The 14601-nt window shown below is 41.4% G+C and overlaps 1 long non-coding RNA gene across 1 annotated transcript; it reads right to left on the reverse strand.

Annotated features, from left to right (window-relative positions):
• Positions 1–2940: 2940 nt before the first annotated feature.
• On the reverse strand, positions 2941–11842 carry LOC126237520 (uncharacterized). The gene is made up of 2 exons (XR_007545095.1): positions 11464–11842; positions 2941–3210 (listed from the first exon to the last, which is right to left on the reverse strand). It is a non-coding gene; the product is annotated as an uncharacterized LOC126237520 (long non-coding RNA).
• Between the last annotated feature and the right edge of the window lie 2759 nt (positions 11843–14601).

Raw genomic sequence — 14601 nt, forward strand, 5'->3', positions numbered from 1 at the left:
GTTACAAATATGACGTGTCAGGGCCACGCTGTGCTCTAACTTCGACGTATCGTGACGTTATCTCTCACCCGTAGACAACACCATGGCACGCTAATTCTCCCCCGTCACTACGGCCGATGGGCTCTGGCGTAGTGTTGAAGCAGCACTGAATGACCTATCTGTGTCTGTCATCAAAGCTCAGTGTTTGAGTCGAGTGCCAGACAGGTTAGAGCCATTATTGCAGCCAGCGATCGCAGATCTATACGACATTTAACAGTCTGTATACCTACAAATCACCCATAAATTTAATCATGTATTCTTCCAACTATGCTGCATACACGCAATCAGTAAGGTCTATCCTTCCTGGCACGGCAGTTGTAATGGCGAATCAGTGTATATTATTCACCTATATGCTTTTCTGAATTTCGACATTCTTAATATAAATAAGAATTATGACATCGAAGGTTCTCATTTAGTTCTTGAAGATGTAATGGTGATAATTTATTCACCCTTCCATTATCCAAAAGGCTGGTCAGATCTACGTTTGCCGAATACTTACTTTCTCGAAAGCAAATCTGATATTCGTTCATTATCTATTTTCTTTCTTTTGTTGTGATCGTCAGTTTATAGCCGACCAATGGTTATTTTCTTCATATGACTGTCCGTGCAGTGTAACGATGCGAGGTGACGAAGTGATGAAGCGCTGGACTAGTATTCAGGAGGACGGCGGTTAAAATACCCGTTCAGTGGTCCAGCTTCAGTTTTACAGTGGTTTTCCAAAACTGCTTAGGTTCACCGTCTGAGCATGTGTACTGTCTAATAGCCTCGTCGTCGATGGTACCGTAAACCCTTACTTCCTTCCGGTTGTGTCATAATAATAATATTTCGAAAATGCCATGAGAACTCTCCCACTTCAAACATGCTGGACAGTGTATTTTATAACATATTTGTTTCCATACCACTCACCTCTCTCTCTCTCTCTCTCTCTCTCTCTCTCTCTCTCTCTCACACACACACACACACAAACACACCTATTCGGTGAATGATTAGCAACTCAGACCATTTACTTAAAAAGTAAGTGGAAGTTCCTACAGCTGATTGAGATCCACCTGGCTTATCACTCACTGCCATTCATTGCAGACGTCTCACTCGGTGGTTGCTGATCTTCACTCTCTGATGTCTGTAAAGCATGTTGGACCTTATCGGACAGTGTAAATTTTTTGAAGGCTCCATCGCGCTTACCTGCTTGGCTTGTCAACACTCACGTACTTAAACGATTTATGAGACTGTATATAGGACGCTGATAAACACTGTCATGTCAAGTCGAGCAGCATTCTTGCTCACTTGTGTACTCTCACCAGTATAGCAACTGTGGTGAATCCTTCTGTGTGATGTTATATTGAAATAGATGACCATATACTATTTGTAGTACTCATTTCGCCTCAAAAAGTAAGTCGCCAGTTTGTTTCCCACCTTTCGGTCTCATGTTTTGCTGGCCGTTTACATATGGGTACGTAACTGCTTACCTGTTTGAGCCACAAGCATGCTTATTTTGGAGGTGTAAGATTCAGTATCCCAGTCAGCATAATGCAGATTTTCCGTAGTTTCATTGCTCGCTTTCTGGGAGGTGACAGGAACTGTAGTTTCAAAAATATCGCGGTCACCTTAGTTTAGCAATTATCTACGAACTGCGCAAATACTCGCTCTCTAATGACCACGCCGCACGGAGTGGCCGCGCGGTTAGAGGTGCCATGCCACGGATTGCTCGGCCGCTCCCGCCGGGGGTTTGAGTCCTCCCTCTGGCATGGGTGTGTGTGTTGTTCTTAGCATAAGTTAGTTTAAGTAGTGTGTAAGTCTAGGGACCGATGACCACAGCAGTTTGGTACCTTAGTAATTCACACACATTTGAACATCTTCTAATGAGCGCGATGTTTTAGCGTTAAGCTATAACCATCCTTCTACATGTGTTTGGACTACATACTGCTACTTGTGAATTCATTTATTGCACATGTGGCACTGAAATAGTTAAGAAGAAACGTCTTCAACCAAAATACATTGCTGCCCTCTGTGACACTAATTATTTCAGATGGTTCAAATGGCTCTAAGCACTATGGGACTTAACATCTGACGTCGTGAGTCCCCTAGACTTAGAACTACTTAAACCTAACTAACATAAGGACATCAAACACATCCATGCCTGAGGCAGGATTCGAACCTGCGACTTTAGCAGTAGCGCGGTTCCGGACTGAAGCGCCTAGAACCGCTCGGTCACAACGGCAAGCTATCTGCTGAGTACCAAAGACATTTTTTGCTATGTATTTTACTTCCTTGTACGAGGAAGTTTGGTTCATAATAGGATAGAGTAGATCCTTTTCCTTCAAGTAATACGTTTGCGAATATCGCTGTCATTCTGAAACTCGAATGAACCAGTAACGAAATGAATAATTATAGCATAATTTTGCTGCTATTTTGTTATTGGTATTACTAATCCCAAAAACAGATACATCACATACTTAGTTCAATTTAGTCTAAAAGCCTTAATGTCGTTCTTGCTGAGACGAAAAGTTACCGCGAAGTATCATCCAACAGAATAGCAATGAACTGAAATATGAAAATAAGTGGACTGTATATATAAATCTTCAGACTTACCAATCATTTATAAGACAAAAGTGAATGAATATAAATATTTCAACATATTAAAAATTAAGTTCTCATCAACCGTCGATTTCTCTATCCTGTGTCTTACATTTACTGATATAAATTTCTGATGTTTCAGATTTACCATTGGGTACATTTAGGTTGACGAACAATTGTGTCATAGGTTTCATATTCTTGCGTACTTGTTACCCACAAACTTACAGCCAGATGTTGAGAATTAAGCATCTTCTTTTGTTATATGAGCGAAAAGACCAATCTATGTTACTATTAAAACAGCGATTTGTGCTATGTAGTAAAACAATATTTAAACATAGACTTTTCGTATACTTTATTTACAAAATTCCTTCCAGTATGAATACAAAGAGTATAAAAAGGTACCAATCAACAGGAGATATTGAAGATGTTGTGTTGTGATTTCCGTTGATCACATAACGTGGGTCACATAACGTTGATCACATAACTGGCAGCGGCTGGACCACGCCGTTGCTTCTCCATGCAGACAGTCTCGTCTGGCAGCGCCCACGAGCATTCAGTGTGAGGTTCGGCTGCCGCGATCGGCGCCCCGGTAGTCCTCTGCAACATATACAACACACACTTAGGCATCAATACACATGCTTAGTCCCCAATTTTCATGTCACGAAATAATGCATCTGAAAGGACTGGAAAGTCAACGAGAACTAAATTATGTTTACAAAATTTGACTAATTTTTGATTGGTGTTACGAAATGTACATCCAGTAGCATGCAGTGGTTAAAACATTAGTTCAAGGACACAGCAGCTGATACAATCATGGTGACTGACAACAAAAGCAATTCTTTTAGATTACTGAGAAATAATGACAGCCAGCGTGTTGTAATTCCCTACATAGAAAGTTGCAACGCATACAGGGACTGCCGTCCACAGATTTTGGTTCATATCGCAAGTGCTGTCGGTGATTTTTACAATATGCCTGCTTCATTTTGGGGTTCATATCTTGTTCCGTTCACTGACAAAGCGAACTGTAGTGCAACCCCATCTACAGAAAGCCGTCATGTAGAGTATGTGTCCAGTCATTTAGTAAGTCGATGCTTTAGCGAGAATTCAGGGTTAACTTTTAGGTATATATTACTGAGAAGCTTAGAGATGTCTTTGAACCCGGATTTGAGCTGTTAAGTGAACAAAGCGTTCGGAATAGTGGAGACGCGGTGTTCGACGAACCTATTATAGCGAACGCCGGGCACTGAAATGCGTTTATCTGTTATTAGATCATGGTTGACAAAAGTCGTTTAACTGTACCGATGTTTTAATTTTCCGGAGGAAACTGAATGAACAGGGGATCAGGAAAACTAGATTATTTCCCGAAAGTGAAATGAAGGCAAGTGATACTACGAGGGGCGTTCAGAAAGTAAGCTCCGATCGGTCGCGAAATGGAAACGACTATGAAAATCCGATAAAGCTTTGCACAGATGTGTTGGGTAGTGTCTCTAGTATAACCCCAGTTAGCATCACGTCGCTCTTCTCATTTCTGAGCTCGCAGTGAGTGCGTAAAGATGTCTAGAAAATAGTGTCTGCCGCCAAGTACGAGGGCCTGGTGAGAAATTTCGCCTGAAGCTATGCAGCTAACATTACATAACTGTCGTGCTGTTTCTTCTTCAAGACAATTCTCAGCCGCATTCTGCAGGGGCAATGAAGATGCTCCTGCATCGTTTTCAAATGGAAATGTTAGATTACCCACAATACAGTCCGCAATTGTCTCCCCCTGAGTTTCATCTCTGGTCACAAGAACCGCTGTCTTTGAAGACAACATTTTGACACAGACAACGAGGTGTAGGCCAGCGTGGAGAATTGGCGGAAAGCACTGGCGGCTGCCTTCTATGATGAGGCTATTGAAAAGTTGGTACAACGCTATGACAAAAGTCTAAGTCAGAACGGCGACTACGTAGAGAAGTAGCTGAAAGGTGTAGCAATTGTTACAAGTAAAACATTTCTGATGTTCACTGTGGTTTCAATTTGGCAATCAATCGGAGCTTACTTTCTGAACAGGCCTCGTAAATACAATACGTTTTGAAGATAACTTCGTAAATAAGTTGTCAGTACTCAGCGAACTGAGCGTAAGTAATAGAATGGGCTTACAACATGTACCACGTTTTGTAAAGGCAATAAGTAGCAGTTTCCGGTGAGAACATGTGTATTTTAGACTATACTTGTTTTTCGGTTATCCGTGTTGTCCAAGATCCGTAATAATCCGGATAAGAGCGAGTTTGCTGTATAGAATACCATTTTTTGTAACTTACGATTAGATTAAAGCGCGTAAGGGGAGAGAGATATAAATATTATAGTTATTTTCCCCTGTATCACTTTAATCATAACGTTGATGGCAGTAGAGCGGGTGTTTGAACATGTTAACAAGACTAAATTTTAAAAAGTATGATAGGTCTTTAGCACGTAACATTCTGTTATTCTCAGAAATTTGTATGACACGACCCGCTTCAGTGCACATTCAGCGCTCATTTTCGGATATAGGGAACATCATTTACCTTTTCGTTCTTTGTTCTGTTGGACCACCCCTTCAGCTCTAGTCTGTAGTTTGTGCTCATCCTATATGATCTAAAGGATTGACGAACAGACAAATTCCCCCTTTTGTCTGGGAGTCACATTGCGCTATCTGAGCTCTGTTGCGCTAAACTTTAAACACGGACCTTGTTCCAGAAAGCATTCGCATGCGTAACACGCGACGTACGCTGCGTCACGTAGTGCTTGGCAGGCAAAATATACATATGGTCCCCGTCACATGCGTGACCTGTTGCTTTGTTGCCGAGACGCCGGAGTAGAAACAAACAAGTGCCACCGCGCATCGCCCACGCAACAAACCAACCTCGTGACGAAACACGCCGAGTCAGCAGTGACGCTGCCAAAGGGCCGTCTCTGTTCATGGGCTCTGACGGACCTCAGCACGACCTGTTGGACAGTTCACCTGTCTAAATGAGAACTAGTAACTGACATAAAGATACACGATCAAAAACCTATTTTCCAATCAGTCAACTTTTCGATCTGTTAAACAATACTTTTTTCGCAATCAGAGAAGTGTGCTATTTATAAGCTTTCCTAATGTTTTGGTAGTCTGATAATAATAGGGTGTCTCGTCAAAAAGTGTGCACTATCGGTAACAGCATCTGCCGCAAACCCAATGTGAATGTAAACTTTTTCGTCACCGTACAGATTTCTCGGTATTATACAATTCTTTTCCATTCTCCGCCTACAATTGGATTGTCGGTGTGATAGGGCTATGGAGACGGATACCTTACTTTGTCTTTATAGCCCTTCTCACGTCAAGTATTCCATATACCACTAATCGCGGATCGTTTAATATCACAATGCTTCCTCAACATTTTTGTTCTTTGGTTTGAGTTTGCTACCGTCGTTTACGTATAGTGTCTTCAATAGAAGTACGGAACTATTGAGTTTTGACAATTTGTGAGCGGGTTGGTTAAAAAATTTTGCCATTTGAAGAAAAATCGCTCGAGATTAACGATTCATAGCACAGAATTTTATGACTAAATAGTAACTGAATTTATTCTTTTTTACATGAAACACACACAACTTGATTACTTTTAAAAACTGTATGAAAAGTATATTCTGTCGACCAAATTTACACTTGACTTACGTTATTACACAATATGTACAAAACAAAATAATATTAATTTCACTGAGGGCAAGAAAAACATTTCTGAAAACGAGGAATTCGTGATCCGTTCCACTGTCGAACGGCGCGCGGGAAAATACGAGCACTTACATTTTTCTGTGCGAGCTCTGATTTCTCTTATTTTATCGTGATGATCATTTCGCCCTATGTAGGTGAGTGCCAACAGAATGTTTTCGCAATCAGAGAAGAAAACTGGTGATTGAAATTTCATAAGAAAATCTCGTCGCAAGGAAAACGCCTTTGTTTTAATGAATGGCACTCCAATCCACGTATCATGTTTGTGGCACTATCTCCTGCGATAATACAAAACGAGCTACCCTTCTTTGAACTTTTTCAATGCCATCCGTCAGTCCCACCTGATACGGATCCCACACTACACAGCAATACTCCACTATAGGGCGGACAAGCGTGGTGCAAGCAGTCTCTTTAGCAGATCTGTTGCACCTTCTAAGTGTTCTGCCAATGAATCGCAGTCTTTGGCTTGTTCTCCCCACAGTATTTATGATACAGTATGAGTAAAAGAAAGGATCGTTTGATGCGACCCAATCTGAAGCATCAATAAATCATTAATTTGGTAATTGTAGAGGCAGACCAAGCTTTGAATAAGTTAAGTATGTTCAGATAGATGCAGAGATGGAGAAGGTTGCACATGACAAACTAGTGTGTACAGCTGCCTGAAAGCAGTCTTCGAACAGAAGACAACGACAACAGAGACGACAACAACATGAACGCCTTATTTATGCTGGGCAAAGAGCTTTCCATTGTACCACGGTACTTTCTGAGAACAGTGAACTGTGATTAGTGTTAATTTTGTTATTCTAGAAAGAGTATTATTAGTATTTTATACAATGTGTACCACTTTAGAGCCTCAAAGATATTTTCTTGGTGTGACTTCACATAGACACATTGACTCGCAAGACTCTCAAAACATTATCGTTGTGTTATCTAGTCGTTGGAAATTACCTATATAAATGTGTAAACTTCGTTTTTCAGAGAGAGTTTTCCGCCCTAATATCATTTCGCAGTGAGAAAAATAAAGTGATGCACTTATTTAGTATTTCTGACAAGAAATTACATTCTAAAACTGCATTTAAAATTGGAGATTTTTATCGATTTCCTTCTGAGGGTAATTCTCTGAATATTGTTCATTTGCTCGATTCTTCCCGTTTAAGTACCCTCTGACACAACAACTTTCGCCTCCTTGGCAAAAATCATCCCATTCTGCAACGAGTTCGGCAGGAAAATCTGTTTCAAATAGGGTGACTGCTGTATCACAAATTAAGAGAAAAACGTGGTTAAAAATATTATGAAAAGTTGACTCATTTTTCTACAAAACGATACTTCAACAGAATTTATAAGCTCTCTGGTTTAATATCTATAAACTTATAAATCTGTAAGCTTCTTATTGTGAAACATATTACATAATAAGTAGGAAGTAGTTGTCAGTTGTGTGATAATCAAACTACTTCGTGCTGCAACTTGAATTTCATGTGCCCTAAACAGCTTAGTGTCAAGTCTACGAAAACTACAATCAGAGAGAGACAAAATACCTGTGGCAGCTAGAAATAAACGTCTTGTCATTTATTACTTTTATTGCTACTGATACAACGATTTCTTTTCTAAAACACAATTTATGTAAGCTCGAAAAGGAACCATTTCCTTCGACGACCAAATTCTATTTATGTCATATACTGAGATGAAACAGAGGAAAATGTGTCTAAAACTGTAATTCCAAGGTACCGCTCTGTATGGTCTTGCAAAAATTGTTGTAAAAAAAGCAATGAAATGGGATATCGTGTTATAGAAGGATGGTATGGATTTAATGTACAGATAAAATACGACATGAAGAAATGTTATGAGTAAACGAAAATCATATTTATACGCGAGACAAATGCTAAGGGAACCAGTAAGAGTTTTTATGCGTATGTACTGCAATGGCGAGTGAAAGTTTGTACCAAGGACGCGAATCGAACACAGGTCTCTTGCTTACTAAGGCAGGTGTGCTGGCCGCTAAGCCACCTTTGCACAGGGGTTCGTACAGCGGCACGAATTACCCTGGCACGTCTCGCTCCTCGAGCCAAATTCTCGCTGCCGTACGAGTCTAAATATCCCGTTACGCACGCTCCTCACTAGCCAACTCACTCTATATACAAAAAATCAGATTTGATCTATTATAAGCGGTTCTGAAAGCCTGCGACTGTGAAAACAATAGGTTTGTTTATAAATAACTCATCTGCTACCAGTCACGATTTTCTTTATTTTATTTTTCGCACGACGCGTTTCGAAAAATGATTCCCATTTTCAAGTGCGTTTTTTTGGTGTTTATTATGTCATTTCTATGTGATGTTGTCGGTGTGCAAGATTCTGCTTCATTTCGTTGACTTTGTAAAGTCGATATAAGTAAATTATGATCCAAAATGTTAAGGAAAATAACCTCTGTGCAAAAGCATATCATACTCTGTGGAAGACCTAAAATGTCATCTCTGGTGACTACTTGTGGGAACATCTGTGTAACTGTTTGTTTATGAAAACGTTTTCGATGTTTAAAAGTGTACAACAAGTTGTGTGTGATGTTTAGTGTGTGTCAGACTCTTCACAAATGGGCCATAAGGAAGCTGTTAAGTACAAATTCTTCTAAGTTTCGCCACTAACTTCACAAAAAGATCGACAAGCAACTAAAAATCGCGTGTTTTCTTATATATTGCAGTAAAGTCAACGAAATGAAGCAGAATCTCACACATTGACAACATCACATAGACATGACATAACAGACACATACACAAAAAAAACGCACTTGAAAATGGGAATCATTTCCCGAAACGCGTCGTGCGAAAAATAAAATAAAGAAAATCATGACTAGTAACAGATGAGTTATTTGTAAACAAACCTATCACAAAAAGTTATATCTGCATGACACTAGAAAGTCTCTGAAATTGTATCATTTCTCTTATAGTAATAGTTCTTTGCCAATGGCAGGATACAGTAGAAGAGTAGAAGTATTTGTATGACATAGACCAAAATATATATAACAGATTATCAAGAATGTCGTATGCAGAACATTTGCGAAGAAGTGAAGACTGTCGACGTAAAATGAGGTAGAGAACGGTATCAATCCATCGGGTACACTGACATACAAGCACATACAGTTAACAAACTGCGAAAACCACTTCACGAGCGTCTTGGCTCTGAGCACTATGGGACTTACCATCTATGGTCATCAGTCCCCTAGAACTTAGAACTACTTAAACCTAACTAACGTAAGGACATCACACAACACACAGTCATCACGAGGCAGAGAAAATCCCTGACCCAGCCGGGAATAGAACCTGGGAACCCGGGCGCGGGAAGCGAGAACGCTACCGCACGACCACGAGCTGCAGACGCGAACATCTTCAGTCGGCGTGTCATCATGAAAGATCATATATGCAACACAATATAATCTGCTTGATAATTATCCTACGTAATATTGCTACACTAGATTCCTTTATTGTTAGCGTATAGAAATATGTTTATTCTTCGTGTCAATCGTCCTGAGGCCCGATTTTACTAAGAGTCGCATCGTGCTTTATTTGTTGAGAATCTTGCCATCGATTTGTTAATGCAGCCGATTCCTTGATCGAGTTTCATCCTCTTTCACATTTAAGGAAAAAAGATTTCTCAAGAAGGCTATAGAAACAGCGTAACAACGTTAACAAAATTGTTACTGTAGTTTTTCAAGCTTTCACAATCTCCATATTTCCGAGTTTGCGACCGAGTTGAACAGAAAATTTGTTAGAATAAAACCAAAGTATGCAGTCAGCACAACAGAAAGAAACTGTTATCAACTGACAGTGAGTCATAGAACTGGTAGATGTGTTTTTGTGTTTAGGTAATTGAAGACTCCAACAAGATGGACAGATTAAGAAATGCTAGTAGAACAAAATCTTCCTGGAATACTTTTGGTAAAGTAACTGGGATTTTCTATGTTACGGTTCTAATGTATCTGAAAAGGAAAACTGAGATCGCTGTGTGTTACCAGTTTTGACATGCCAATGAGGTGTGGTTTTTTAATGCGAAAATCATTCAAAAACTCAGATTTGTTCAGTAAAAAATAGAGAGATTCGTGATGGGAGTTTCTGTGATACGCAGGAAGCAAACAACTGGATGAGAGAACGGACTGGACTGGAAAATGAAATCTTCGTTGATCCATTATGGATCGTGGGACGACGGCTGGCATGAACTTCTTGATGCAATGATTTACCAACAGCCGTATGTATTGTAGAAATTTATTGTATTTTATGATCTTCTATGTGTTACCAGCTTCGGCATTATATTGATGCCATCTTCAGGCCCCACTCGTCGTAGTCGTAAAATCGCTATACACGGAAGGAGCCATATAACTGGATCCGTGAATCAATTCGTCTGTGTCGCCTGGCCACCAAGACCTGTTGCAGGACGAATTGATTCACGGATCCAGTTATATAGCTCCTTCCGTGTATAGCGATTTTACGACTATGACGAGTGGGGCCTGAAGATGGCATCAATATAATGCCGAAACTGGTAGCACATAGAAGTTCATAAAATAAAATAAATTTCTACAATACATACGGCTGTTGGAAAATTATTGCATGAAGAAGGAAAATGAAATGGACGGAAGCAGCACATGTAGCCTGGAGAGCAGATGGTACATGTACCTAGAGAGACTCTACATGATTCCAAGAGATAAGGAAAGACGTAATGGAAGCGGACAGGAGGTAGATGACATTAGAAAACATTAAAACTAACGTGGATGTGCATAGCCGAAGAACGAAACGGATGAAAACGTCTGGTGCAGGTTTTTGTACACTACTGGATGTAAACGGCTCGTGGTAACTCGACAGCTTTTCTAGCTTCCGCGGATCTCGGTTGCTCGCTGTCTAGCTCGTCTAAACAGCGAGAGTCCGAAAGCTGCAGCTGGCACTCCAGCTCATGACAGAAGGGGAAATTGTCGAGATGTGATAGAAAAAACGATTACTTCAACAAGGCACAAACTCGGAAATTGGAAAATTAGGAATATTATTGAAGATGGTGTGGTGTATAAGCATAGATCGACCAGTATAAGTTAAAGGACTGGAAGGACGAACATGAGTTTGTGTGTTTAATCAGATAAGGCTGAAATGACGTACCGTGAAGCGCGTCACCAGATATCCCTGCAGATGCCGAGCCTGTCAGGGAGCTGTCCCTGGGGACAGAGGGACCTGGACGAGGAGGAGTAGACCCTCCTACCCGCTACCCTGCTGAGGATGCGCGGCAGCGGTAGCACCTTGGTGGGCCAGGCGCCCGTAACGACCAACTGCTCGCTTTGCGCATGCGCCCCCTCGCCGCCTTCCAGTGATGCAGTCTCCGTGCTGGAGACCTCGTCCACGGGCCCCAGAACCACGTCCGGGACTGCCGGGACGTCCAGCACGTAGCAGAGCGTCTGCGCGGCGCACAGAGCGACCAGCAGCGACAGGACGGAGAGCTTCATTGCGACGGAGCGGACTGCAGCCTCCGGGGTCCGCAAGAGCCGCTTATATCGCCAATTGGAGCGCGGCTGCTTGCTTATCGCGCGGGAGTACCGCGCCACGTGGAAGCGGCGCTCCCCTGCTGACGTCACGCTACCTCTTCCGGAGAAGTCGGCTCCTCGCAGCGGGCCGCTGTGCGTTTACCCGCAAGATCCCGTTGCGTCATCGGCAGATGCGCTCTTCCTATCCGTCACTGCTTCTGTTTCCTTCCGACTCCTCCTCTCTGACGTAATCGTACGTCCGAAGAACTCCATTCTTGGGCATGATAGGTTCTATAACAAGCCATACACTCTCTCTGCGTGCTCGCGCAACGACTTGCCTTCTGTCCGAGGTACGTATGTTGAGAACCCAAGGTACCGGTGGTCTTGAAGAAATTGTGGATAAGGCACAGACGAAAAATTGATCTCTAAGTTACTAATTTTCAGATGCATTGTCATATACAGTGGAAACTCGATTAACCATCATCTTCGGGACCGTGGTCGTGACGGTTGAGTGAATAGACGGATAACAGAAACACTGTATTCCTCCAAAACATAACCTCAATCAATTATTTTATGTATAGATATATATTCAAGAACAATATAATAATTCCAATCCCAAAGAAAGCAGGTGTTGACAGATGTGAAAATTACCGAACTATCAGTTTAATAAGTCACAGTTGCAAAATACTAACGCGAATTCTTTACAGACGAATGGAAAAACTAGTAGAAGCCGACCTCGGGGAAGATCAGTTTGGATTCCGTAGAAATGTTGGAACACGTGAGACAATACTGACCCTACGACTTATCATAGAAGCTAGATTAACGAAGGGCAAACCTACGTTTCTAGCATTTGTAGACTTCGAGAAAGCTTTTGACAATGTTGACTGGAATACTCTCTCTCAAATTCTGAAGGTGGCAGGGGTAAAATACAGGGAGCGAAAGGCTATTTACAATTTGTACAGAAACCAGATGGCAGTTATAAGAGTCGAGGGACATGAGAGGGAAGCAGTGGTTGGGAATGGAGTGAGACAGGGTTGTAGTCTCTCCCCGATGTTATTCAATCTGTATATTGAGCAAGCAGTGAAGGAAGCAAAAGAAAAATTCGGAGTAGGTATTAAAATCCATGGAGAAGAAATAAAAACTTTGAGGTTCGTCGATGACATTGTAATTCTATCAGAGACAGCAAAGGACTTGGAAGGGCAGTTGAACGGAATGGATAGTGTCTTGAAAGGAGGATATAAGATGAACATCAACAAAAGCAAAACGAGGATAATGGAATGTAGTCGAATTAAGTCGGGTGATGCTGAGGGAATTAGATTGGGAAATGAGACACTTAAAGTAGTAAAGGAGTTTTGCTATTTGGGGAGCAAAATAACTGATGATGGTCGAAGTAGAGAGGATATAAAATGTAGACTGGCAATGGCAAGGAAAGCGTTTCTGAAGAAGAGAAATTTGTTAACATCGAGTATAGATTTAAGTGTCAGGAAGTCATTTCGGAAAGTGTTTGTATGGAGTGTAGCCATGTATGGAAGTGAAACATGGACAAGAAGAGAATAGAAGCTTTTGAAATGTGGTGCTACAGAAGAATGCTGAAGATTAGATGGGTAGATCACATAACTAATGAGGAAGTATTGAATAGGATTGAGGAGAAGAGAAGTTTGTGGCACAACTTGACTAGAAGAAGGGATCGGTTGGTAGGACATGTTCTGAGGCATCAAGGGATCACCAATTTAGTATTGGAGGGCAGCGTGGAGGATAAAAATCGTAGAGGGAGACCAAGAGATGAATACACTAAGCAGATTCAGAAGGATGTAGGTTGCGGTAGGTACTGCGAGATGAAGAAGCTTGCACAAGATAGAGTAGCATGGAGATCTGCATCAAACCAGTCTCAGGACTGAAGACCACAACAATAACAACAATGTATAGCACATATCACTCTCACAGTAATATAATATCTCGGAGCGAAAACAAACTAAACACGATTGTAATAGCAAATAAAACTATTTATTACATGATAAAAACATCCGTACAGTAGCTACAAAAGGTGCAAAATACGTAATGTACGGTACTGTACTGTACCATAAACTTACAGGTGAAATAGTTTATCTAGCTTGGAAATAGTCAATTTCTTCTGCCTTTTTGATGTTCCAGCTTTAAATTGCTCCCGGAACTCAGCAATTACAGAACATCTACATCTACATCTATACTCCGCGAGCCACCTTACGGTGTGTGGCGGAGGGTACTTATTGTACCACTATCTGATCCCCCCTTCCCTGTTCCATTCACGAATTGTGCGTGGGAAGAACGACTGCTTGTAAGTCTCCGTATTTGCTCTAATTTCTCGGATCTTTTCGTTGTGATCATTACGCGAGATATATGTGGGCGGTAGTAATATGTTGCCCATCTCTTCCCGGAATGTGCTCTCTCGTAATTTCGATAATAAACCTCTCCGTATTGCGTAACGCCTTTCTTGAAGTGTCCGCCACTGGAGCTTGTTCAGCATCTCCGTGACGCTCTCGCGCTGACTAAATGTCCCCATGACGAATCGCGCTGCTTTTCGCTGGATCATGTCTATCTCTTCTATTAATCCAACCTGGTAAGGGTCCCATACTGATGAGCAATACTCAAGAATCGGACGAACAAGCGTTTTGTAAGCTACTTCTTTCGTCGATGAGTCACATTTTCTTAGAATTCTTCCTATGAATCTCAACCTGGCGCCTGCTTTTCCCACTATTTGTTTTATGTGATCATTCCACTTCAGATCGCTCCGGATAGTAAC

Source organism: Schistocerca nitens, chromosome 1 (assembly GCF_023898315.1).
Source record: "Schistocerca nitens isolate TAMUIC-IGC-003100 chromosome 1, iqSchNite1.1, whole genome shotgun sequence".
Taxonomy (NCBI): Eukaryota; Metazoa; Arthropoda; class Insecta; order Orthoptera; family Acrididae; genus Schistocerca; species Schistocerca nitens.